Below are 24,108 nucleotides of genomic sequence, written 5' to 3' on the forward strand. Positions count from 1 at the left end.
AGGGCTGTTTATGGACGACGTGACCCACCAATCACTCTGATGGATCTGCGCTGAATCGCTGTTGAGGAGTTGGACAATCTGGACCAACAGTGTCTTGAGGAACTTGTGGATAGTATGCCGCGACGAATACAGGAAGTACCCAGTAGCACGTCCTGTTGCATTGATGGATGCCTGTATTCGTCGTTGCATACTATCCACAAGTCCCTCAAGGCACTGTTGGTCCAGATTGTCCAACTCTTCAACAGCGATTCAGCGTAGATCCCTCAGAGTGGTTGGTGGGTCACGTCGTCCATAAACAGCCCTTTTCATTCCATCCCAGGCATGTGTCGATAGAGTGTGTACAGCAATCTAGACCAACACCTCTGAAGGTGTGGTGGTACGACATGCGATGTTTGGTTATCATGAGCGATAAAAAGAGCGGAAATGATGTTTATGTTGATCTCTATTCCAATTTTCTGTACAGGTTCCGTAACTCTCGGAACCGAGGTAAGGTAAAACTTTTTTCGATGTGCGTATTATTATATTTTTAACCCGGACGCCCTATATAATACACGGTATTACAAATGATTTCTAGTCTCAAGCAATTTGACCACGCTATATTTTGTTCATTATAAATTGACACACCTGAGAACGTACTGTGCGGTCATTTGTCTGTAATAAGAAATGTTTTTCCTGTAATTCTAAGAGCTGGATTATTGTTTGACTCGATTTCCTGTCATAGCTGCAGCCAAACCCCATGTGAAGCAATAAGTATTGATAAAATACAAGAACAGGACGTGCAGATATTGCTGCAATGGTACATAGCCTTTACAAAGAACAGCCTCACACTCGGCGTCTACAGCTGAACAAATCTATGGTTGCTGAATACTGTGCTTCCACTGGCTCTAATCACGACATTCAGATACTGGTCACGACCTCAGCCTTTTGCGATTCTGTAGTACCGCCGGTGGCTAATTTACTCTTAGCTCGATGGGTCTTGAGAAACAGTTAATTCATTTCCCATTGTTGTCTCCATCGCCTTTGCACCTATTAAGTCCTGTGTCTACAGCGATAGACGGAGACACTAATCGCCGACTACTGCAATGGGAGACAGCCAGTGCGGCAATAGAAGCATTTGTAGACACCAGGTACAACGGTAGTCGTCCGAAACTATTCCGGCACTAATTTAAACAGCGTGACAGACATAGGCAGTGTCATGTATTAAGCACTTCGTCGCACTTTTCATTGTGATTCATTTCACCGCCTGCCGAACAGTAGGAGTGAGCTATTCATATTGTCATTGATTTTCAACTCTGACAGCAGATCCTTGCTGTCTCTATTACTTGAAACCCACAGCGTCCTTTTTCATTTCCCTATATCTCTTGAATTCTTTAGATCATCCAACAAGTTTTTTTTCGATTTCTTGCTTTCTCTTCCCTCTGAATGTAATTCAAGAATGGTTTTGTCATGTCATCTCCTGTTACAATTAACGCAGTCCAGTAGCCCCTTTCTGGCACACCTGCCATTTCACAAGTTTGCTGCTTTTTCGTATGCTTCTCCTTCAGAGTCGAGTTTTTCTGCACTATGTAACAGTACACAACAGACAAAGCATTTTATTCGTAGATTCCTCCGACAGAACTCATTATTTTAGCTAATGATCCCCCGTCTTTCTACTACATTACTTTCATATTTTTTCATTCTATTATTTACATTCGTTTTGCCTCCTTGGCAATGATTTTCATTCCTGAAGCATTCCTCGAAATAAGAATACACTGTCTCCACCACTTCCTGAAAGCCTGTTAAAGATGAACCAGAAGGCAGCGTGCTATTCCGAATGACGGACGATAAGCATCGATGCGCGAACACAATACTTCGCTAGCGTACTATGAATCTTTGTCAAACAGTGGTGTATGTAGTGGGGACTGAAATGCATCTATACGGCGGTATCACTGCAATTCCCCGGTCGTCATTTACATTCCCCATTAACGTGACGCATAGTCGTAATCTAGTTGACGGTTGACAGCGACCTAATAAGATCACGATTCGCGACTCCATCACGTAATGTGCGGCATAACATTACGAACGTGGACAGGTAAAATGAAGAAGGATATCTACAATTCTACAACACAGAACAATGTCCCTGTCTTCAGATTACTCAGAGTAATGCCAGAAATGATAATTACAGCACATACTACTGAACACAGGAGAAATGTACAATTATATTTTTCAATTATGATTCATATTAAGTCTTACCGAACTATATTTATATGACCAGACCTGTCAACTGACTGTCGCTGCCGTGTGTTAACTGACTATTGCTGTCACGGTCTTTATTCCGAAGACTGGTTTGATGCAGCTCTACACGTTAGTGTACCCTCTGCAAGTCTCTTCCTCTCTGTATAAGTACTGCTACTTTCATCTCTTTCAAAATGGTTAGTACATACAGTCCTGGGTCTCCATCAACAACGTTTCTCGGAACCGCGCTGTTGCTACGGTAGCAGGCTAGAGTTCTGCCTCGGGCATGGATGTCTGTGATGTACTTAGGTTAGTTAGGTTTAAATAGTTTCTAAGTCTAGGGGACTGATGACATCAGATGTTAAGTCTCATAGTGCTTAGAGTCAATTGAACCATTTGAACAACGTTTCCCAACCACACTTCCGTCCATTACCAAATCTGTAACTGCTTGATGACTTGTGATGTGTTCTACCAAGCTATCACTTATTTTGATCAACTCGTCCCAAAAGGTTTCTTCCCTGTACCATTAGGACCTCTTCACTGGTTATCTCATCCGGCCACATCGTCTTGGAAAGTCTTCTATAATGCCACATTTCGAAAGCCTCCATTTTCCTCCTGTTGGTACCGTTGATCATCTGCATATCACTTCCATATAACGCTACACTCCTGACAAATAGTTAAAGAAACAGCTTCCGAACACGTAAAAGTGATTCAGATATTGCCGGCCGGAGTGGCCGAGCGCTTCTAGGCGCTACAGTCTGGAACCGCGCGACCGCTACGGTCGCAGGTTCGAATCCTGCCTCGGGCATGGATGTGTGTGTTGTCCTTAGGTTAGTTAGGTTTCAGTAGTTCTAAGTTCTAGGGGACTGATGACCTCAGCAGTTAAGTCCCATAGTGCTCAGAGCCATTTGAACCATTCTTTGATTCAGATATTAAAATATTCTCGTTTTCAGTAAAGCTTTATTTCCTATTGCCAGTTGCATTTCATACTCTCCTTAATTCTGCCATCGTCAGTTTTTTGCTGTCCAAATAGCAACACTCGTTTATTACTGTTAGTGCCTCATCTCTTAATCTAATTCCTCCAACATTAACTGATTGTAACATTTCACCCATTTATTCTACTTTTATTGACGTCCTCTTTTCAAGAAATTATCCTATCCGTTCAACTGCTCTCTCAAGTCCTTTGGCGTCTCTGACCGAATTACAATGTTGTCGGTATACCAAATTTTTTTCTAGTCCCTGAAGTGTAGTTCTTTTTCCGAATTTGTTATTGGTTTTCTTTATTACTTGCTCTATATACATATTCAATAACATAATGTTTAGGCTACATCGCTGTTTCACTCCTGCTGTACCTAACAACAATAAATAAACACTTTTACAGTTTCGGTATTTACTGACCATCAAACATTAATATTAGCATAACGCCGGGTCCCTATACCCAGGAAAAGAAACGAAAGTCCACAAGGAAATAAATTAAGTCGAAACAACTAACATTTGAAGATACAGAAATACAGCGTCTATCATAGGACGCAATCAGTGGCATATGGTAACGACGCGAGCAAATTAGAGCGTTCCTTACTACTTGGGCCACGGGAGCATGGCTATCCTGATGAAACGTCCAGAGACTACACCTGTAGTCGAGTACTCCACACAGGTGATTTCCCACAGGTGTACAGCAGCGCCAGGCGATGAATTAAACAGTTCAGCGTGACGGTGAGAAATCGGTGCGCCAGTAAAGACACCTAACTTGTATCCAGAGGAGCTGTGGCCTGGAATTGTGTCGTGATGATCTCTCCATTGGCAAAAGATTCCGGAATAGCCCCCATTCGGATCTCTGGGAGGGACTGCCAAGGGGCAGGTGACCGTGACAAAAAGACTCAACAGTCAACGAAAGCATAACGTTCTAAGAGTAGGGGCGTGGAATGTGAGAAGGTTGAACGTGGTAGAGAAATTAGAAAATCTGAAAATGGAAATGCAGAGGCTCTGTCTTAGATATGGTATGGGTCAGTGAAGTGAAATGGAACAAAGACAAGTGTTTCCGGTCAGATGAGTATAGGGTAATATCAACACCAGCAGAAAATGATGTAACGAGAGTACTATTCGTGATGAATAGGAAGGTAGGACAGAGTTACAGTTACAGTGAATAGTTCAGTGACAGCGTTCTTCTTATCAGAATAGACCAAACACCAAACCACACCAACAAAGATAATTCAGGTATACATGCCGACGTCGGAAGCTGAAGCTGAAGATGAAGAGATAGAGAAAGTATATAAGGATATTGAAAGCGTAATACAATACGTAAAGAGAGATGAAAATTTAACAGTCATGGTGGACTGGAATGCAGTTGTAGGGGAAGGAGTACAAGAGAAGGTTACAGGAGAATATGGGCTTGGGACAAGAATGAGAGAGGTGGAAAACTAATTAAGTTCTGAAACAAGTTTCAGCTACTAATAGCGAATACTCTGTTCAAGAATCACAAGAGGAGGAGGTTTACTTGGAAAAGGCCGGGTGATACGGGAAGAGTTCAGTTACATTACATTATGGTCAGACAGAGATTCAGAAATCTGATACAGGAGCAGACGTACTCAGGAGCAGATATAGACTCGGATCACAATACAGCAGTGACGGAGAGTAAGCTGAAGTTCAAGACATTAGTAAGGAAGAATCAGTACACTAAGAAGTGGGATAGGGAAGTACTAAGGAATGGCGAGATACGCTGGAAGATCTCTAACACTGTAGATACAACAATAAGGAATTGTTCAGTTGGCAGTACATTTGAAGAGGAATGGACATCAAAGAAGTTGTAAAGAAAAACATAGGTAGAAAGAAGATAACTGCGAAGAAACCATGGGTAACAGAAGAAATACTTCAATTGATCAACGAAAGGAGAAAGTACAAAAATGTTCCGGGATACTCAGGAATACAGAAATACAAGTCGCTGAGGAATGAAATAAATAGGAAGTGCAGAGAAGCTAAGACGAAATGGCTGCATGAAAAATGTGAAGAAATCGAAAAAGAAATGAGTGTAGGAAGGACAGACTCAGCATACAGGAAAGTCAAAACAACCTTCGGTGACATTAAAAGCAAGGGCGATAACATTAAGACTGCAACGGGAATTCCACTGTTAAATGCAGAGGACAGAGCAGATAGGTGGAGGGAACACATTGAAAGCCTCTATGAGGAGGAAAAATTGTCTCATGTGATAGAAAAAGAAACAGGAGTCGATTATAGAAGAGATAGGGGATCCAATATTAGAATCAAAGTTTAAAAGAGCTTTGGAAAACTTGAGATCAAAAAAGGCAGAAGGGATGGATAATATTCCATCAGAATTTCTAAAATCATTGGGGGAAGTGGCAACAAGACGACCATCCACGTTGGTGTGTAGAATGTATGAGTCTGGCGGCGTACCATCTGACTTTCGCAAAAGCATCGTCCACAAAATTCCGAAGACGGGAAGAGCTGACAAGTGCGACAATTACCACAGAATCATCTTAACTGCTCATGCATCCAAGTTACTGACAATAAAAATATACAGAAGAGTGGAAAAGAAAATTGAGAATGTGCCAGATGACGATCAGTTTGGCTTTAGAAAAGGTAAAGGCACGAGAGAGGCAATTCTGACATTGCGTTTGATAATGTACGCAAGACTAAAGAAAAATCAAGACACGTTCATAGAAATTGTCGACCTGAAAAAAGCGTTCGACAATGTAAAACGGTGCAAGATGTTCGAAATTCTGAGGAAAATAGGGGTAAGCTGTAGGGAGAGACGGGTAATATATATTATGTACAACAGCCAAGAGGGAATAATAAGAGTGGACGACCAAGAACGAAGAGCTCGGATTAAAAAGAGTGGAAGGTATGTATTATTTCGCTCCTTTTGTCCAATCTGTACATCGAAGAAGCAATGGTGGTAATAAAAGAAAGGTTCAAGAGTGGGATTAAAATTCAAGGTGAAAGAATATCAATAATACGATTTGATTATGACATTGCTATCCTGAGTGAAAGAAGAATTGAATGATCTGCTAAATGGAATGAACAGTGTAATGAGTGCAGAATATGGATTGAGAGTAGATCTAAGAAAGACGAAAGTAATGAGAAGTAGTAGAAATGAGAAGCGGGAGAAACTTAATTGATGGTGACAAAGTAGATGAAATTAGGAATTCTGCTATCTAGGCGGCAAAATAACCAATGACGGTGTGAGAAATGAGGACATCAATAGCAGGCTAGCACTGGCAAAGAGGGCATTCCTGGCCGAGACAAGTCTACTAGTATCAAACATAGGCCTTAATTTGAGGAAGAAATTTCTGAGGCTATATACGTTTTGAGCATAGCATTGTATGGTAGTGAAACAGGGGCTGTGGGAAACCGAAACCGAAGACAATCGAAGTATTTGTGATATGGTTCTACAGACTAATGTAGAAAATTAGGTGGAGTGATAAAATAAGGAATGAGGAGGTTGCGCGCGGAATCGGAGAGGAAAATAATACGCGGAAAACACTGACGAGGAAAAGGGAGAGGATGATACCACATCTCTTACGACTCGAGGGGATGACTTCCAAGGTACTAGAGGGAGATGTAGAGTGAAATAACTGTAGAGTAAGACATAGATTGGAATACATCTAGCAAATAATTGAGGACGTAGGTTGTAAGGGCTACTCTGACATTAAGACGTTGGCACAGGAGAGGAGCTTATGGAGGACCGCATCAAACCAGTCAGAAGACTGATGACTCAAAACAAAATTCCGAGATTTATTTCTGCTGTTATTTCACGCAAACGCCGATGCTCTCTGTCGGGCTGTGGATCTCGGATTAATTAGCTAACGATTTCCAAATGGAATGTCCCATGCGTCTAGCTCCAACTAGCATTCCGCGTTCTAAGTCTTTTAATTCCTGTCGTACGGCTATAATCACGTCGGAAACCTTTCCACAAGAATCACCTGACTTCAGATCACATATCCGCCAATGCACCGCCCTTTTGAACAGTGTGTCTGCGATACTATCACCTTCTGTTTATTAGCATATAGCTATCGTATGATTTTTGTCACCTCAGTGTTCCATGGCCAGGTGGGGACTTGCTTTTTGTGTAATGGTAGTGTTCATATTCGTAGCAGCTGCCCGAGAAGGGCATTTGCTTAGCAATCTTCTCTTCAACAGCTGCGAAAGTTAACGGCGGTGAAACTCGTCCTCACCGAAACTGAATCAGGAGTGAGCAATGTTCTGCTAAGAACGCCCAACGGGCGGATCTGAGTTTCGCTGCAGGCGATTTTTCGCCGCTATGACCGAAGATGGATTCTGACGGGGACCGCTCATCACACAGATGCTCAAGCGATCCAAAGTAAGAGGCGGCGTACACAGGATGGAGATATTGCTGACATCGTTCCCTCTTTCTGTCTCCCACCCCACCATCAGCCTCGTGCATCTGCTGATTTTCTTGAAGGTTAGGAATCAGGACTATTGAGCCGAGAGTTGAGTTGTAGGGTTTTAGCGTCATCGATTTCCGCGGATGTTTTCTCTGAACCTCTCCAGAGGTCGGAACACTACCGATAACGGCTAGATTTTCTTCCTCATAGAGGGTAGTTTCACATGATTTACCGCGCGTGACGCCTGGTTGCCGTATGTGTTGTTGAAGTAGTCGGTCGCTCTCGCTAGCGGTTCCTCATGTGCAGACAGCTTCCGATTGAGGGCCAGCAGTGATTGACTTGAATGTGATGCACGATTCTCCCACCCTGCGAGTGACAGAGGATAACTTGCCACCCCCTCTCCACATTCTCAGATTCATCGATAGATGCGGCGATGTATTGTGACTGTCGAGGGGTGAAATAAGTTATTCTTTTTTGCTGCTTTTTCCACGTGTTTTTATTCTGATTGGTCCCCGAAGTTTACACCTTTACCACCCTAAATGTTAATAGAATTGAATCTGATTTATCTTTGGCTTCATTGCGTTAGTTTACTTGTGATTCCTGTGCTGATATGGTACATTTACAAGAAGTTTTATTACCAGTTTTGTTCTCTCTGGAGTTCAGACTGTTTTTGAAGTGGCTGCCAAATGTACTACGGGTACCGCCAAATTCTTTCGTGATGTTATTCACATGGCCGACATTGAAATGCTTGATTCTGGGAGGGGGATAAGGTGTCTTTTGGGGCTCAACTTGGTTGTATTACACGCACCGTGCAGCATGCAGCTTTTTCAATGACAAAATTCTTCGGGCTATCGTTGACAAATTGCCTTTTGGCTTCGGTCTTGGGTTCTTCGGCCGACGCTAGCTTGATGACTTTTCTGACGATTCGCCAGATCGAGTGCCTGGCACTGTCAAAGCTTCACCCTTCATTGCTTGTGATGGACTCCAATCCACCATCAGCGGGGAGGATAAAGTTTTGAAAATGTCAGCCGCTTGTGCTGGCCAAACATCAGAAAAGTTATCAAACGAACGTCGGCCAAAGAACCAGAGACAAAAGCCAGCAGACATGTATTAAATTTCTGCGTAAATCTGTGACGGTTATTTGCTCTTTAACGTATCGTTTAGTATTCTTTTGTCAATACTGGCGCCCGAAGCGGTGGAACATAATTGAATGCAGTCAGCTGGGAATTCTATTGCTCCATCTCTGTTGTTCATACTGGTTAGTTAAATTTCCCGGGGGATTTTTATTTTAGGGCCCTTTTAGTGGTGGTTCATCCTACGCAAACTGTAAGAACTATATTATTACTATACTTAGCGTTCGGGATCTGAGGATAGGATTAGCATATAAATAAATTTAACCCTCATTTCACTTATAAGAAATGGAGCCACAACAAGAGCACGGGAAAAAGTTGAAGGAATCTAGAAACCGAAATTTTGCTTTGCGGTAATGATCCACTGTGGCAGTTTCAGGATATGTTTCATACTTTTCTGTGTTTGTCACAATCACAGAAACATGACCTGAATTTATTTTCACTGTTTTAGTCTGCCTCGTTTCTTTCTCTTACTCTCAGGGGGTTCTTGATTACAAAACGAGCGTCGTAATTCGTCAGACTGTGGAATACTGCTGCCACTATAAAATTAAGTCTATAATTTAAGTTATTGCTTGCATGTACAGATCCTGGGAAAGCTCCAGTAAAATGACAATGTTCTCTGTGTTTTATATTAGTTTTCTTAAAGCGTCCGTTGCACATATGGCAATTTCCTGCTCCTCGGAACGATCTTCAAGACTAATATTCATCTCTTTGTTATGCAACAAGTAATTTTTCGTGCACTTGGCAATCAGTTAAAGCTGTTTGCTGAACCATAACGTATAGTCACCATCTCAGCATAGTTGAAACTCTTGCGTACTCTTCACTACAAGTACAGTGCACATTGAAAGCAATGCTATATGGTTTACACACATGAATTTCGTCCTAACACTTGGTTGTAGCAAGCACTCGGTCTCTGCATACATGACAAACAATAGCTTTAATCGGTTTCTAAACTCTTCGCATTTAACGTACAAACTTCTTCGGGCATCACACTGTCCATTTTTTTGAATTGCGAACATTCAACGAAGTGTGCTGCAGATTTCCCTCTAGATTCGAAATAACACAAACAGCTCTGATATATACAGTTGACTATTTATCAGAAGTAAATGATACTACTTGGTGGTCGGAAAAGTTTTCTTATCTAAAAGCTTCTTCTTCTTCCTGGCTTTATCACATTGCTCCAAGGGGTCGGCATATTAATTACTGCATTTCGCAATGTCAGTGGTAGAGTATGACCAGCGCCAGATCCCCTTCCTGTCGCCATCCCTACCCTCCCCCATCCCCTCCTCCCCTCCGAGACGGAATTTCTGTAACCCATGTCTCTGCGTGTAGTGTTATCCCAAGTAGCAGTGTGCGAACGTTTTCGGAATGTTTGCAAATCGTTCTCTGGCGGGACATGGGTGCCAGCCAAATATTCACGTAGTCAGGTGGGAGGAAACCCCCTAAAAGCCACATCCAGGCTGGCCGGCTCAACGGACCTCGTCGTCTGCTGTTCGGGAGGACTCAGTTCCAACCCAGTGCACCTCTCCGCACCCTGAAAGCGGCGTGGTAACGTGCGTGGCTATAAGGTTAGGTTTTTTTTTGTAACATCAATGGTAAATTCTCATATTCCTAATTATAATGTTTTGTTACATGCAGTGAAACTACTTTAAACGTTTTTCCTCCATCTTCTTTTTTTCCCTCCTGCACCATCCACTCAGAATCAGAATTCTACACGCTTACGAACATCACTTCATCGTTTTTCTCAAATATGTATACCTGTCTCAGTTCAGTATGGAAAGAAATGTTAGTGAAATTATATATGATAAATAGATATGTAGCTTACATCGTCGTCTGCAGGGTACAGTCCAGCTGTAATTGATCACTTGAAACAACATTTCAACACTTACCATGGCATATTTCTTCATATTCATTTTTTGTAATTTTCTGTACATTCCTGCATAAAATTCTTTAATTTCAAATGACAGAGCACAGAAATCAGTCGTCCTTTACTTGCAGGTTTTGTGCGTCAAATCTAGGTATCGCCTAGTGCCTATCCATTATCAATGCACCATTCCATAGTATCAATGCATGTTCCAGTGTGTCAGTCCCCTGTTGTTCGGGCTTCTGTCACAGTTCTATCTAGACAGTCTTGAAAGAAATGTGACAGAAGCCCGAACAACACGGGAGTGGCGTTCTACACTCCTGGAAATTGAAATAAGAACACCGTGAATTCATTGTCCCAGGAAGGGGAAACTTTATTGACACATTCGTGGGGTCAGATACATCACATGATCACACTGACAGAACCACAGGCACATAGACACAGGCAACAGAGCATGCACAATGTCGGCACTAGTACAGTGTATATCCACCTTTCGCAGCAATGCAGGCTGCTATTCTCCCATGGAGACGATCGTAGAGATGCTGGATGTAGTCCTGTGGAACGGCTTGCCATGCCATTTCCACCTGGCGCCTCAGTTGGACCAGCGTTCGTGCTGGACGTGCAGACCGCGTGAGACGACGTTTCATCCAGTCCCAAACATGCTCAATGGGGGACAGATCCGGAGATCTTGCTGGCCAGGGTAGTTGACTTACACCTTCTAGAGCACGTTGGGTGGCACGGGATACATGCGGACGTGCATTGTCCTGTTGGAACAGCAAGTTCCCTTGCCGGTCTAGGAATGGTAGAACGATGGGTTCGATGACGGTTTGGATGTACCGTGCACTATTTAGTGTCCCCTCGACGATCACCAGTGGTGTACGGCCAGTGTAGGAGATCGCTCCCCACACCATGATGCCGGGTGTTGGCCCTGTGTGCCTCGGTCGTATGCAGTCCTGATTGTGGCGCTCACCTGCACGGCGCCAAACACGCATACGACCATCATTGGCACCAAGGCAGAAGCGACTCTCATCGCTGAAGACGACACGTCTCCATTCGTCCCTCCATTCACGCCTGTCGCGACACCACTGGAGGCGGGCTGCACGATGTTGGGGCGTGAGCGGAAGACGGCCTAACGGTGTGCGGGACCGTAGCCCAGCTTCATGGAGACGGTTGCGAATGGTCCTCGCCGATACCCCAGGAGCAACAGTGTCCCTAATTTGCTGGGAAGTGGCGGTGCGGTCCCCTACGGCACTGCGTAGGATCCTACGGTCTTGGCGTGCATCCGTGCGTCGCTGCGGTCCGGTCCCAGGTCGACGGGCACGTGCACCTTCCGCCGACCACTGGCGACAACATCGATGTACTGTGGAGACCTCACGCCCCACGTGTTGAGCAATTCGGTGGTACTTCCACCCGGCCTCCCGCATGCCCACTATACGCCCTCGCTCAAAGTCCGTCAACTGCACATACGGTTCACGTCCACGCTGTCGCGGCATGCTACCAGTGTTAAAGACTGCGATGGAGCTCCGTATGCCACGGCAAACTGGCTGACACTGACGGCGGCGGTGCACAAATGCTGCGCAGCTAGCGCCATTCGACGGCCAACACCGCGGTTCCTGGTGTGTCCGCTGTGCCGTGCGTGTGATCATTGCTTGTACTGCCCTCTCGCAGTGTCCGGAGCAAGTATGGTGGGTCTGACACACCGGTGTCAATGTGTTCTTTTTTCCATTTCCAGGAGTGTATTCATACCACGGTCGTTCAGTTCACCCACGTTCCTAATGGAAGATAACCTGATGAAAATTCTTCAATTATTTTCACGCTAACACAAATATTCAAACATTCCTGTTATGCTCAACTGAAATCACAAACTTTGAAAGCTTCCAGTTTTTTTATAAGTCAGACTGTAACACTGACTGAATATCACTCACTGGTTTTATCAGACAGAGAAAGAGATGCATTCCTGTTATTCATATACATTTCCCTAGTGTCACCGGACTTGGGCAGTAGGAATTTTCAGACAAGTGAGACATCTGTCTTAATTGCCCCGTTGTACGATTGCACTCTGTTGATTAAACCTGGAACACAAGCCCATCGAGGTTGGCTATAACGCCAGCGCGCGTTCGATTCTGAAATGCAGACCTAACTGGTGTCATCTCATTCAAGAGTATTATTATTACCACTGACTTAAACCACTTCGCATGTGGATCACCCATTATTTATAACTGTATCGTATACTATAATACTCAGACTACAGAATTATCTACAACAGGTTCTCTTCTTTGCTAATAGCCTGTAAATGGAAATGTCACAGTGTTCCAGCCAGCCACCAGAATTTTATGACTATGTGTTGTAGCTGTAGCAAGCAAGAAGAAGATTCTCTTCAGTGATACGAACACTCTACTATACATATAAGATGTGAGACTATTGATAGTAGCTTGCATTATTTACATTTCGAGTGAAATCTGCTGATAATGATGATACATGCACACAGAATGTGTAACTGTGCGCCGGTCGGGGTGGCCGAGCGGTTCTAGGCGTTTCAATCTGGAACCGCGAGACCGCTTCGGTCGCAGGTTCGAATCCTGCCTCGGGCATGGATGTGTGTGCTGTCCGTACGTTAGTTAGGTTTAAGTAGTTCTAAGTTCTAGGGGACTGATGACCTGAGAAGTTAAGTCCCATAGTGCTCAAAGCCATTTGAACCATTTTGTGTAACTGTGCCAACACCAACTTTGGGTCGCGGTACAACCGGTGAAACAATGACTTACTAGTGGCCGTCTTGCTTTTAATATCTATCATCCTACTTAGTCAGCAAGGTCTCAGGCGCGTCAAGTTTGCTGACGTGTTCAAACTTGTACAAGTCTTAGTCCCCACATTACAAAGATGTGGGCTGCACGTGCTGACTGAAAGAATTGTTGGGCGCAATTTTGTGTATACATTCCAAGTGTGTTATATTTTGCCATGTTAACTCAAACGCACATGCGGAGAACGTTTGCCACGAAGGCAAAACCTGATAGTTAGATTTCTGTACCCCCTGTGTAACATAACCTCAAATAGGTCACGGACAGGTGAGAAATAATCGACTTTCGTACACATCGTTCCTTGAACATTATTTTCAGTAGGAGATGGTGCTCAAGTAGCAGACAACACTATATTTCAACATACCTTCAAAATTCAATGCGCTTTATTTGGCATATAGTGACTCATCAGCATAAAACTAAATTATATAGTAAGTAAACATTCCATTTTACATTTTGCTTACATATACAAGTACCTTATATTAACTTTCAAAAATGGCGACACCATTAATAAACAAAAACATGTTACTGATTCAGTTATGCAATAAGTGTAGATTTAAATTTTTTCTCACAAAACGTCAAAATTCGAAATGGACCGAACTAGTGCACCATGCTGTCCACTGTTGGCGACGTCCGAAAGGTCAACATGCAAATGTTTAGGTACATACAGTACACTACAACTATATTAAAAACAGAGACTTCAGCAAAAAGGCAATAACATCATCTGAAAACTGTTCATAGTCTAATGATTCGTCTTTTCTGACCACAAACTGAAGAAAAAGGGGAAGAACAACCCATATTTGCTAGAAAACAACAATAATTATAACTTTTCTATTGTATACCATTATGCAGTATCAATTTCCCCTGTAGAATGATGTTTGTTCGAGTGCGCCATTCCTACAAATCATTAAAATCGTATCAAGAAAGTTTGATTTATATACCACAGTACCAATGATATTCCAGTTACGTCTTTTCTACGATAACATTTAGATTACAGATACGTTTTTCATAATACATCTGCAACCAGTATACTGAAATTGTAACCTATGTGTTGAAAAATACATTGTCACAATGTAACGTACTACATTTCTAACACACTACCGAGATTATTATCAAAATGAGATCGTAAACTACTGATGCAGATAACGAACAAACGTAGAAGTATTAGTAAATGAAATATCATTGGCATTATCGTCTGGGTTTTACCTTCTTATTTTGCTTGTGTGAAATGGCTTACTTTCTAACAGAGTGCACACTGTATAAGGTTTGGCTGAGTGCAGTCAAGTGAAGTATATGTCTGTCCCAGCCATCCTGTTTCATAGTTCCTGAAAAAGCATGCAGATATTACGCAATTGCGTAAGAAGACCCATGACCACTGGACGAGAATAATGTCATGCCCTACATATCCTTGCAATAGGAAGCTGTCTGATCGCGTGTTTCTTTTTTATGAAAACAAATAGTGAACTGCGATTGGGTGAGCTAAATATGTATGTTTACCGTAGTACAACTGGTCAGAAACTCTGTAGTCGGCTATTTCGTTATTTAGCCTGTTTCCAAAAAATAAAATGGAAAGGCGAGAGGAAAAGGTGTGGCTTGAAAAGGGGAAAGGAGAGTTGAGGGAGACAGGGCAGGGTAAAAGATGGTAGGGAGGGGGTGAGATGAGATTGACAGAGGGGAGGGGAAGAAGATGGTAGGCAAAAGGGAGGGGGGCGGAGAAGAGAAGGGGTCAAGGGGAGAGGTTAAGGTCAAATGTGGATCAGAATCGGCACAGACCTCCTACACACACATCAGTAGCATCAATAAACAAAGTGTTGAAGGGATTGGGAATTCGTTCGATGTCTCCTCTGGAAACATATATCTTGGTTTCCATGGAAGAGAAAGACTTTTGAAATAATAGTGGCGCAAGGAAGCAATGTTGGGTGACGGTTATTGGTGACATCATCTCAATGACAAAATTGTCAGAAAAGTATGTGGAAGAGTGTTCTCATAGGGATGTTTTTGTACTGAAACTCTCTGATTCTAGTGAAGTCTAATGAGGAAAGAACCTAGTTAAATGCGAAAACTGATTTGAGAGAGAAAAAATGCATTCATTTCAGAGAATTTGGAAAAATTTGTAGTAATAAACACGTCTGATAATAGCAATGTTAAATAGTTACTGTTGATATTATACTTGTAAACTAGTAACAAAATGTTTTAAGTTGGTAAGCAGCTTCAATTTTGTATTTGCTTATTCCTTTTAAGTGTTGGTTCAAATGGCTCTGAACACTATGGGACTCAACTGCTGAGGTCATTAGTCCCCTAGAACTTAGAACTAGTTAAACCTAACTAACCTAAGGACATCACACACATCCATGCCCGAGGCAGGATTCGAACCTGCGACCGTAGCGGTCTCGCGGTTCCAGACTGCAGCGCCAGAACCGCGCGGCCACTTCGGCCGGCTTTTAAGTGTTACAGTGAAGTATTTTTAATGGACTTACCCATATTCTGGTACACAAATGCATCTTTAAACGCATACATTTCTCATTGCTATTGTAAAGCTGTGTGCAAATTTTATTTACTGTTAAAGAATATCAGCCCCTCCTCTATTCATGTTGTCTAGGGATTTCTTACATAAATGAAATAGAATATAACTATTTGCACGTTCTGTCTTTCAATTTGACTCAGAAAACGCAGGTAACCTCTATACGCTGCCGGTCATTATAAAAGCCATAACAGTAAGGGCAGAAAATAATGGAATTTCACTTAATAAACACGTGTATTATGATGGGGAAAAATACACGATTAAGTATGAAATTGATTCGGAGTTGCACACGGTTTTAGTACGCAGAACTGCAACTCCTGACGTGAGTGATGGATGTAAGCCAGCTCGGCATCGAATCGATCTGTGTTTGGATGACAGATAAGGATAGATCGTCCCCTGGTGCATCATCTCTATACCAAACTTCGTCACTTGTAGTGGCTGCCCAGTGATGTTACGCTAATCTCTCGGCAGCCCACGACCACATGCTTTAAGTGAGTTGAGAGACTTGGGACATGTACTGGCCAGGCCACAAGCGAGCATCCTCTGTATCAAGATAGGTTAGGGCAGCACGGGAGATATACAGTCCAACGTAATCTTTTTGAATGACAACGTCACAGAGACATATAAGAAAGGACATAGCATTAGTGTTGACAAGTCAGAAATATACTGAGGTGGCAGAAGTCATGCGGTAGCGATCTGCACATATAGAGTTGGCGATAGTATAGCGTACATAACATATAAGAGGGCAGTGCACTTGAAATCTGGTTTCGCAGGACAGAGCGGATCAGGTTGTGGAAAGGGGCCAAGATCAGTTACTGTTAGTTACACGAGAACTTTATTCCTCGAAAACACAATGCACAGTTTTCTCTTTACAACAACAAGGATGAATTCAAGGCTGAGGCCCAAGTAACTTCTCAATAATAAGGTTTAAATAATTCCTTTTAAAACATGAGGATTTAGTGAAACGGCTGAAGGCCTTACTTAAGTAAAAGTAAAAAATCTTCTCAGGTAAAGGGCCGAATAATATTTCAGGTCAACAAAGGAAAGTCTTTAAAAGGCAACCATTTGCCAATTTCGGCTAAAAGCCATATTAAGGAAAATTTGAATTAATTCCTCGCCTGAAAGCCCAATAATATTTCAACATAATAAAAGGTAACCTTTAAAGACAATCATTTACACAATACAACAGAAAACAATCTTAAGAAAACATGAAATATCTTAACGGCTGAAAGCCCAAACAATTATTCAATATAATTAAAGACAAATCTTAAGATAAGCATATACACAACACGGCTCCAGGGCATTTTAAGAATTCAAGATAATTAAAGAGAAACCTTCAAATGGTTCAAATGGCTCTGAGCACTATGGGACTTAACATCTGTGGTCATCAGTCCCCTAGAACTTAGAACTACTTAAACCTAACTAACCTAAGGACATCACACACATCCATGCCCGAGGCAGGATTCGAACCTGCGACCGCAGCAGTCACGCGGTTCCGGACTGCGCGCCTAGAACCGCTAGACCACCGCGGCCGGCGGGAAACCTTACAGACAGGAATTTACACATTATGGCTGAAAGCCACAAATTTTAAAACAAACGCACCTGAAGGCCTAAATACAAAGCAAATAAGAATTTTAAATAAAACACGGCTTAAGGCCTAATCTTAAAATACTTCACATAAGATTCGACTGAAGACCATATACTTAACATAGAACAGAAAAAATTAATACACAGCTGCAAGCCTGGCACAGTTTTTGCGACAAAAGAAAATCACAATCACAAACAACAGAACAGTGGTGCTCAGAAGTGTTCCAAAGTTGGGCCTGGGGAGGAAACTGTAACAACAGTTTATGTGAGACAGGCAGCCAAGCGTAACACTAAATAATCAGGAGGCAGCACGACCTAGGGTTGGCTGATGATCCAACTAACAACCCAATCAGTTCCCTTCCACCCGACCAACAGGACGATAACCAAAAATATCAGCGAGGACGAGGATCGCAGTAGGAGTATGTCTTAATAATTGGCGTCTAAACACAGTCAAGACACAATAACCACCCAAAGAAAAAGGGACAACATCAAGCTGTCGAGCTACACGCCGTGCCGGACAGCACCAACACGGCAAGGAAAGCACACTGCCGGAAACTACGCTGACGACCAGGTCAGGTAACTGGAACGTTAACGGCCACAAGGCAGAAGATACCACTGGTGGACTTCATTAATAAATTATAATCATTTCAAAAGTTAAACACCAGATAGGAAGACAGCTGCAAAATTTTTCCGACTCCAGCACACTATCACATTGCTGCTTGCAGGAACAGCCCAGGAAGCAACAACCAGTAATCAATGAAGAGACATCAGAGCATAGCCCGCATCTCGTGGTCGTGCGGTAGCGTTCTCGCTTCCCACGCCCGGGTTCCCGGGTTCGATTCCCGGCGGGGTCGGGGATTTTCTCTGCCTCGTGATGGCTGGGTGTTGTGTGATGTCCTTAGGTTAGTTAGGTTTAAGTAGTTCTAAGTTCTAGGGGACTGATGATCATAGATGTTAAGTCCCATAGTGCTCAGAGCCATTTTAAATTTTTTTTAGACATCAGAGCAGTCAGAGGTTTCATAACAGGTTTACTTATTATTCAACTCCAGTATGCAGGTTCAGTGGGCGACGAACTTTACAGCTCTCGCAGCTAGTGCCACACAACTCTGACCGTGCGTGCACACCACCAGCGATCACGGCCTGACCACACGCCGCGGAGACTTCCTCGCTGCTCTGTCGCAACCGACCAGCTGCCTCACACACGCGGAAGTATAGCGGCCACACCAAAGAAGGTACAATGGTACTAGTATCGATAAACGCCGCTGCTGCCACTGATGGAGGCAAGTGAGCAACTAGTTCAGGTAGTAACTGAGGGAGCAATAAGACGCCACTAGATAGTCAGGAAGAATCAATACGCAAAGAAGTGGGATACGGAAGTACTAAGGAATGACGAGATACGTTTGAAGTTCTCTAACGCTATAGATACAGCAATAAGGAATAGCGCAGTAGGCAGTACAGTTGAAGAGGAATGGACATCTCTAAAAAGGGCCATCACAGAAGTTGGGAAGGAAAACATAGGTACAAAGAAGGTAGCTGCGAAGAAACCATGGGTAACAGAAGAAATACTTCAGTTGATTGATGAAAGGAGGAAGTACAAAAATGTTCCGGGATACTCAGGAATACAGAAATACAAGTCGCTGAGGAATGAAATAAATAGGAAGTGCAGGGAAGCTAAGACGAAATGGCTGCAGGAAAAATGTGGAGACATCGAAAAAGATATGATTGTCGGAAGGACAGACTCAGCATACAGGAAAGTGAAAACAACCCTCGGTGACATTAAAAGCAACGGTGGTAACATTAAGAGAGCAACGGGAATTCCACTGTTAAATGCAGAGGAGAGAGCGGATAGGTGGAAAGAATACAGTGAAAGCCTCTATGAGGGTGAAGGTTTGTCTGATGTGATAGAAGAAGAAACAAGAGTCGATTTAGAAGAGATAGGGGATCCAGTATTAGAATCGGAATTTAAAAGAGCTTTGGAGGACTTACGGTCAAATAAAGCAGAAGGGATAGATAACATTCCATCAGAATTTCTAAAATCATTGGGGGAAGTGGCAATAAAACGACCATTCACGTTGGTGTGTAGAATATATGAGTCTGGCGATATACCATCTGACTTTCGGAAAAGCATCATCCACACAATTCCGAAGACGGCAAGAGCTGACAAGTGCGAGAATTATCGCACAATCAGCTTAACAGCTCATGCATCGAAGCTGCTTACAAGAATAATATACAGAAGAATGGAAAAGAAAATTGAGAATGCGCTAGGTGACGATCAGTTTGGCTTTAGGAAAATTAAAGGGACGAGAGAGGCAATTCTGACGTTACGGCTAATAATGGAAGCAAGACTAATGAAAAATCAAGACACTTTCATAGGATTTGTCGACCTGCAAAAAGCGTTCGACAATATAAAATGGTGCAAGCTGTTCGAGATTCTGAAAAAAGTAGGGGTAAGCTGTAGGGAGAGACGGGTCATATACAATATGTACAACAACCAAGAGGGAATAATAAGAGTGGACGATCAAGAACGAAGTGCTCGTATTAAGAAGCGTGTAAGACAAGGCTGTAGCCTTTCGCCCCTACTCTTCAATCTGTACATCGAGGAAGCAATGATGGAAATAAAAGAAAGGTTCAGGAGTGGAATTAAAATACAAGGTGAAAGGATATCAATGATATGATGACATTGCTATCCTGAGTGAAAGTGAAGAAGAATTAAATGATCTGCTGAACGGAATGAACCGTCTAATGAGTACACAGTATGGTTTGAGAGTAAATCGGAGAAAGACGAAGGTAATGAGAAGTAGTAGAAATGAGAACAGCGAGAAACTTAACATCAGGATTGATGGTCACGAAGTCAATGAAGTTAAGGAATTCTGCTAATTAGGCAGTAAAATAACCAATGACGGACGGAGCAAGGAGGACATCAAAAGCAGACTCGCTACGGCAAAAAAGGCATTCGTGGCCAAGAGAAGTCTACTAATATCAAATACCGGCCTTAATTTGAGGAAGAAATTTCTGAGGATGTACGTCTGGAGTACAGCATTGTATGGTAGTGAAACATGGACTGTGGGAAAACCGGAACAGAAGAGAATCGAAGCATTTGAGATGTGGTGCTATAGACGAATGTTGAAAATTAGGTGGACTGATAAGGTAAGGAATGAGGAGGTTCTATGCAGAATCGGAGAGGAAAGGAATTTGTGGAAAACACTGATAAGGAGAGGGGACAGGATGATAGGACATCTGCTAAGACATGAGGGAATGACTTCCATGGTACAAGAGGGAGCTGTAGAGGGCAAAAACTGTAGAGGAAAACAGAGATTGGAATACGTCAAGCAAATAATTGAGTACGTAGGTCGCAAGTCCTACTCTGAGATGAAGAGGTTAGCACAGGAAAGGAATTCGTGGCGGGTCGCATCAAACCAGTCAATAGACTGATGGCCAGAAAAAAAAAAAAAGATGGTGACAAAAAGCCACAAAAGAATAAGGCATCAAGGCGAGCTGACCACGGGCTCAGCATTGGTGCAGGTCTCGTTTGCACTCATTTGGTTCATGTGAAAAGATTTCCGACGTGATTATGGCTGCACAATTGGAATTAACATGGTTTGAACTTGGAATGGTAGTTGGAGCTAGCTTCATGAGACATTCAGTTTTGGAAGTGGATAGGAAATTCTGAGAACCACAGTGTCAAGAGTGTGCCGAGAATACCAAATTTCAGGCACTACCTCTCACCACGGACCACGCAGTGGCTGACGGCTTTCATTCAGCGACAAAGAGCAGTGACACTCTGCAACATACGACGAATGTATCCGTTAGAATAGTGCGGTGAAACTTGATGTTAATAGGCTATGACAGCCGACCGTCGCGCGTGCCTTTTGCTAACAGCACCACATCGCCTGCAGCGCGTCTTCTGTGCTCGTGACTCCATCAGTTGGACCCTAGACGACTGGGGAACAGTTGCCTGGTGAGAAGAGTCCCGACTTCAGTTGGTACAAGCTAATGGTAGGGATCGAGTCTGGCTCAGATCCGACGAAGCCATGGACCTAAGTTGTCAACAAGACACTTTGCAAGCTGCTGGTGGCTCCATAGATACTGATTTGGGCTTTGTATAAATGGAATGGACTATGATCCCACTAAAGCGATTTAGGCTGGAAATGGTAATGTTCGGCAATATGAGACCATTTCCAGCCATTCAGGGAATTCATTTTATGGATGACAATGCGCCATGTCACTGGGCTACAATCGTTCGAGATTGGTTTGAAGAACATTTTGGACAATTCGAGAGAATAATTTGACCACCCAGATCGCCCGGCATGAATCCCAGCGATCATTTGTATCATACTATCTTGAGGTAGTTTCGTGCACGAAATCGTGCATGGTGGACCGCTACAGAGGCAGCATGTCTCAATATTTCTGCAGGCGACTTCCAACGACTTGTTGAGTCCATGCAAATCGAGTTACTGCACTACACCGCCCAAAATGAGGTCCGACACGATACTGGGAGATATCTCATGACTTTTGTCACCTCAGTGTACAATGATACTGAATACATTAACGGCTACGTGGACTACAACGATCGTGTTGTGTACCCAAACGGCACCCTGTACCGTTAGCTTACTGTACAATGAACTGTGGCTTGTCTGCAAAGACGACTTGGTACCGCTCCAGGGCTTATTGTTGTGAGTGGGCGCTTGCTACGCATCTCTTCAAATGGTTCAAATGGCTCTGAGCACTATGGGGCTTAACTTCTAAGGTCATCAGTCCCCTAGAACTTAGAACTACTTAAACCTAACTAACCTAAGGACATCTCAAACATCCATGCCCGAGGCAGGATTCGAACCTGCGACCGTAGCAGTCGCGCGGTTCCAGACTGTAGCGCGTAGAACCGCTCGGCCACCACGGCCGGCGCCACGCCTCTCTCTCTCTCTCTCTCTCTCTCTCTCTCTCTCTCTCTCTCTCTCTCTCTCTCTGCAACCTCTGCTGTGTGGTCTTGCCGTATATGGAAAATGTAGGTGGTATTACTCATAACTACTTTCTGTGGTTACAGTGTAATGCTAATCACCTTCATATCAAAGAGCAGAGTTCGAGGAGCGTTTGAAAAGTCCGTGCAAAAATAAAAATTACTTACGTGTTTGGGGTAAACATTTTTTATTTTTGGACATAATCTCCTTTTAGACTTATACACTTCGTCCAACGCTGTTGTAATTTGTTGATCCCTTCTGAATAACAAGAATTGTCCAAGTCTGCAAAATAGCTATTAGTTGCTGCAATCACCTCCTCGTTTCAATAACATCTTTGTCCCGCCAGCAATTTCTTCAAATTGGGGAACAAATAGTAGTCTGACGGAGCCAAGTAAGGAGAATAGGGGGGATGGAATCCTATTTCCATTAAGTTTTGTGACCACAACTGCTGAGGCCCGTGCTGGTGCTTTGTCGTGATGGAAAAGGACATTTTTCCAGTCCAATCGCCGGCGTTTTTTCTTGCAGCTCGGTTTTCAAACGGTTCAAAAACGATGAATAACATGTATCTGTAATAGTTTTACCGTTTTCCAGATAGTCGATTAGGATTATCCCTTGCGAATCCCAAAAGACAGCCGCCATAACATTTCCGGCCGAAGGAATGGTCTTCGCCTGTTTTTGTGCAGATTCTCCCTTGGTAACACATTGTTTAGATTGTTCTTTGGTCTCAGGAGTATAGTAATGTATCCATGTGTCATACACAGTGACGAAACGACGCTTAAAGACTTGCAGATTCTTCCTGAACAGCTGTAAGCCATCCTTGCAACACTTCACACGATTCCGTTTTTGCTCAAGCGTGAGCAATCACGGAACCCGTCTTGCGGATAGGTTTCTCACGTCCAGATGTTTATGCTAAATATTATGTACCCGTTCATTCGAGATTCCCACAGCACTAGCAATATCACGCACCTTAACTCTTCTGTCATCCGTCACCATATCATGGATTTTATCAACGATTTCTCGTGTCGTAACCTCCACGGGGCGTCCAGAACATTCAGCATCACTTGTGCCCATATGGCCTGTTGTGTTGGCAGAAGAGCCAACACCGTGTTACAACTGGAGGCCGAAATGCATGCGTTTTAGCTCACGCAGGCTGGCGTGAGGAGGGAAGAACTATACTGACGTGACGTCTGGAACATGACAAGGAATGAGAATTCAGAAAGCGGACATAATTAGTTTGATACTTAACTTTAATCCATTAATTATGAACGTCGCTTTTGACGCTACATGATTCACGATATTATCTGTTCAGAATATATTCATAGTACCTGAATATGGCGCCTTGCTAGGTCGTAGCAAATGACGTAGCTGAAGGCTATGCTAAACTGTCGTCTCGTCAAATGAGAGTGTATGTAGACAGTGAACTATCGCTAGCAAAGTCGGCTGTCCAGCTGGGGCGAGTGCTAGGGAGTCTCTCAAGACTAGACCTGCCGTGTGGCGGCGCTCGGTCTGCAATCACTGATAGTGGCGACTCGCGGGTCCGACGTATACTAACGGACCGCGGCCGATTTAAAGGCTACCACCTACGACGTGTGATGTCTGGCGGTGACACCACATGGCCACTCCGAAAATTTTGAAAGCACTTATAAACTGTTCTAATTGAAGGTGCAGATACAACGTAATGTTTA

The 24,108-nt window shown here is 43.3% G+C and overlaps 1 protein-coding gene across 1 annotated transcript in view; it reads left to right on the top strand.

Moving 5' to 3' along the window:
* Positions 1-24,108, top strand: part of LOC124713077 (arg8-vasotocin receptor-like) — a 200,351-nt gene that overhangs the window by 170,733 nt on the left and 5,510 nt on the right. The window lies entirely within an intron of this gene.

This window comes from Schistocerca piceifrons, chromosome 1 (genome assembly GCF_021461385.2).
Source record: "Schistocerca piceifrons isolate TAMUIC-IGC-003096 chromosome 1, iqSchPice1.1, whole genome shotgun sequence".
NCBI lineage: Eukaryota > Metazoa > Arthropoda > Insecta > Orthoptera > Acrididae > Schistocerca > Schistocerca piceifrons.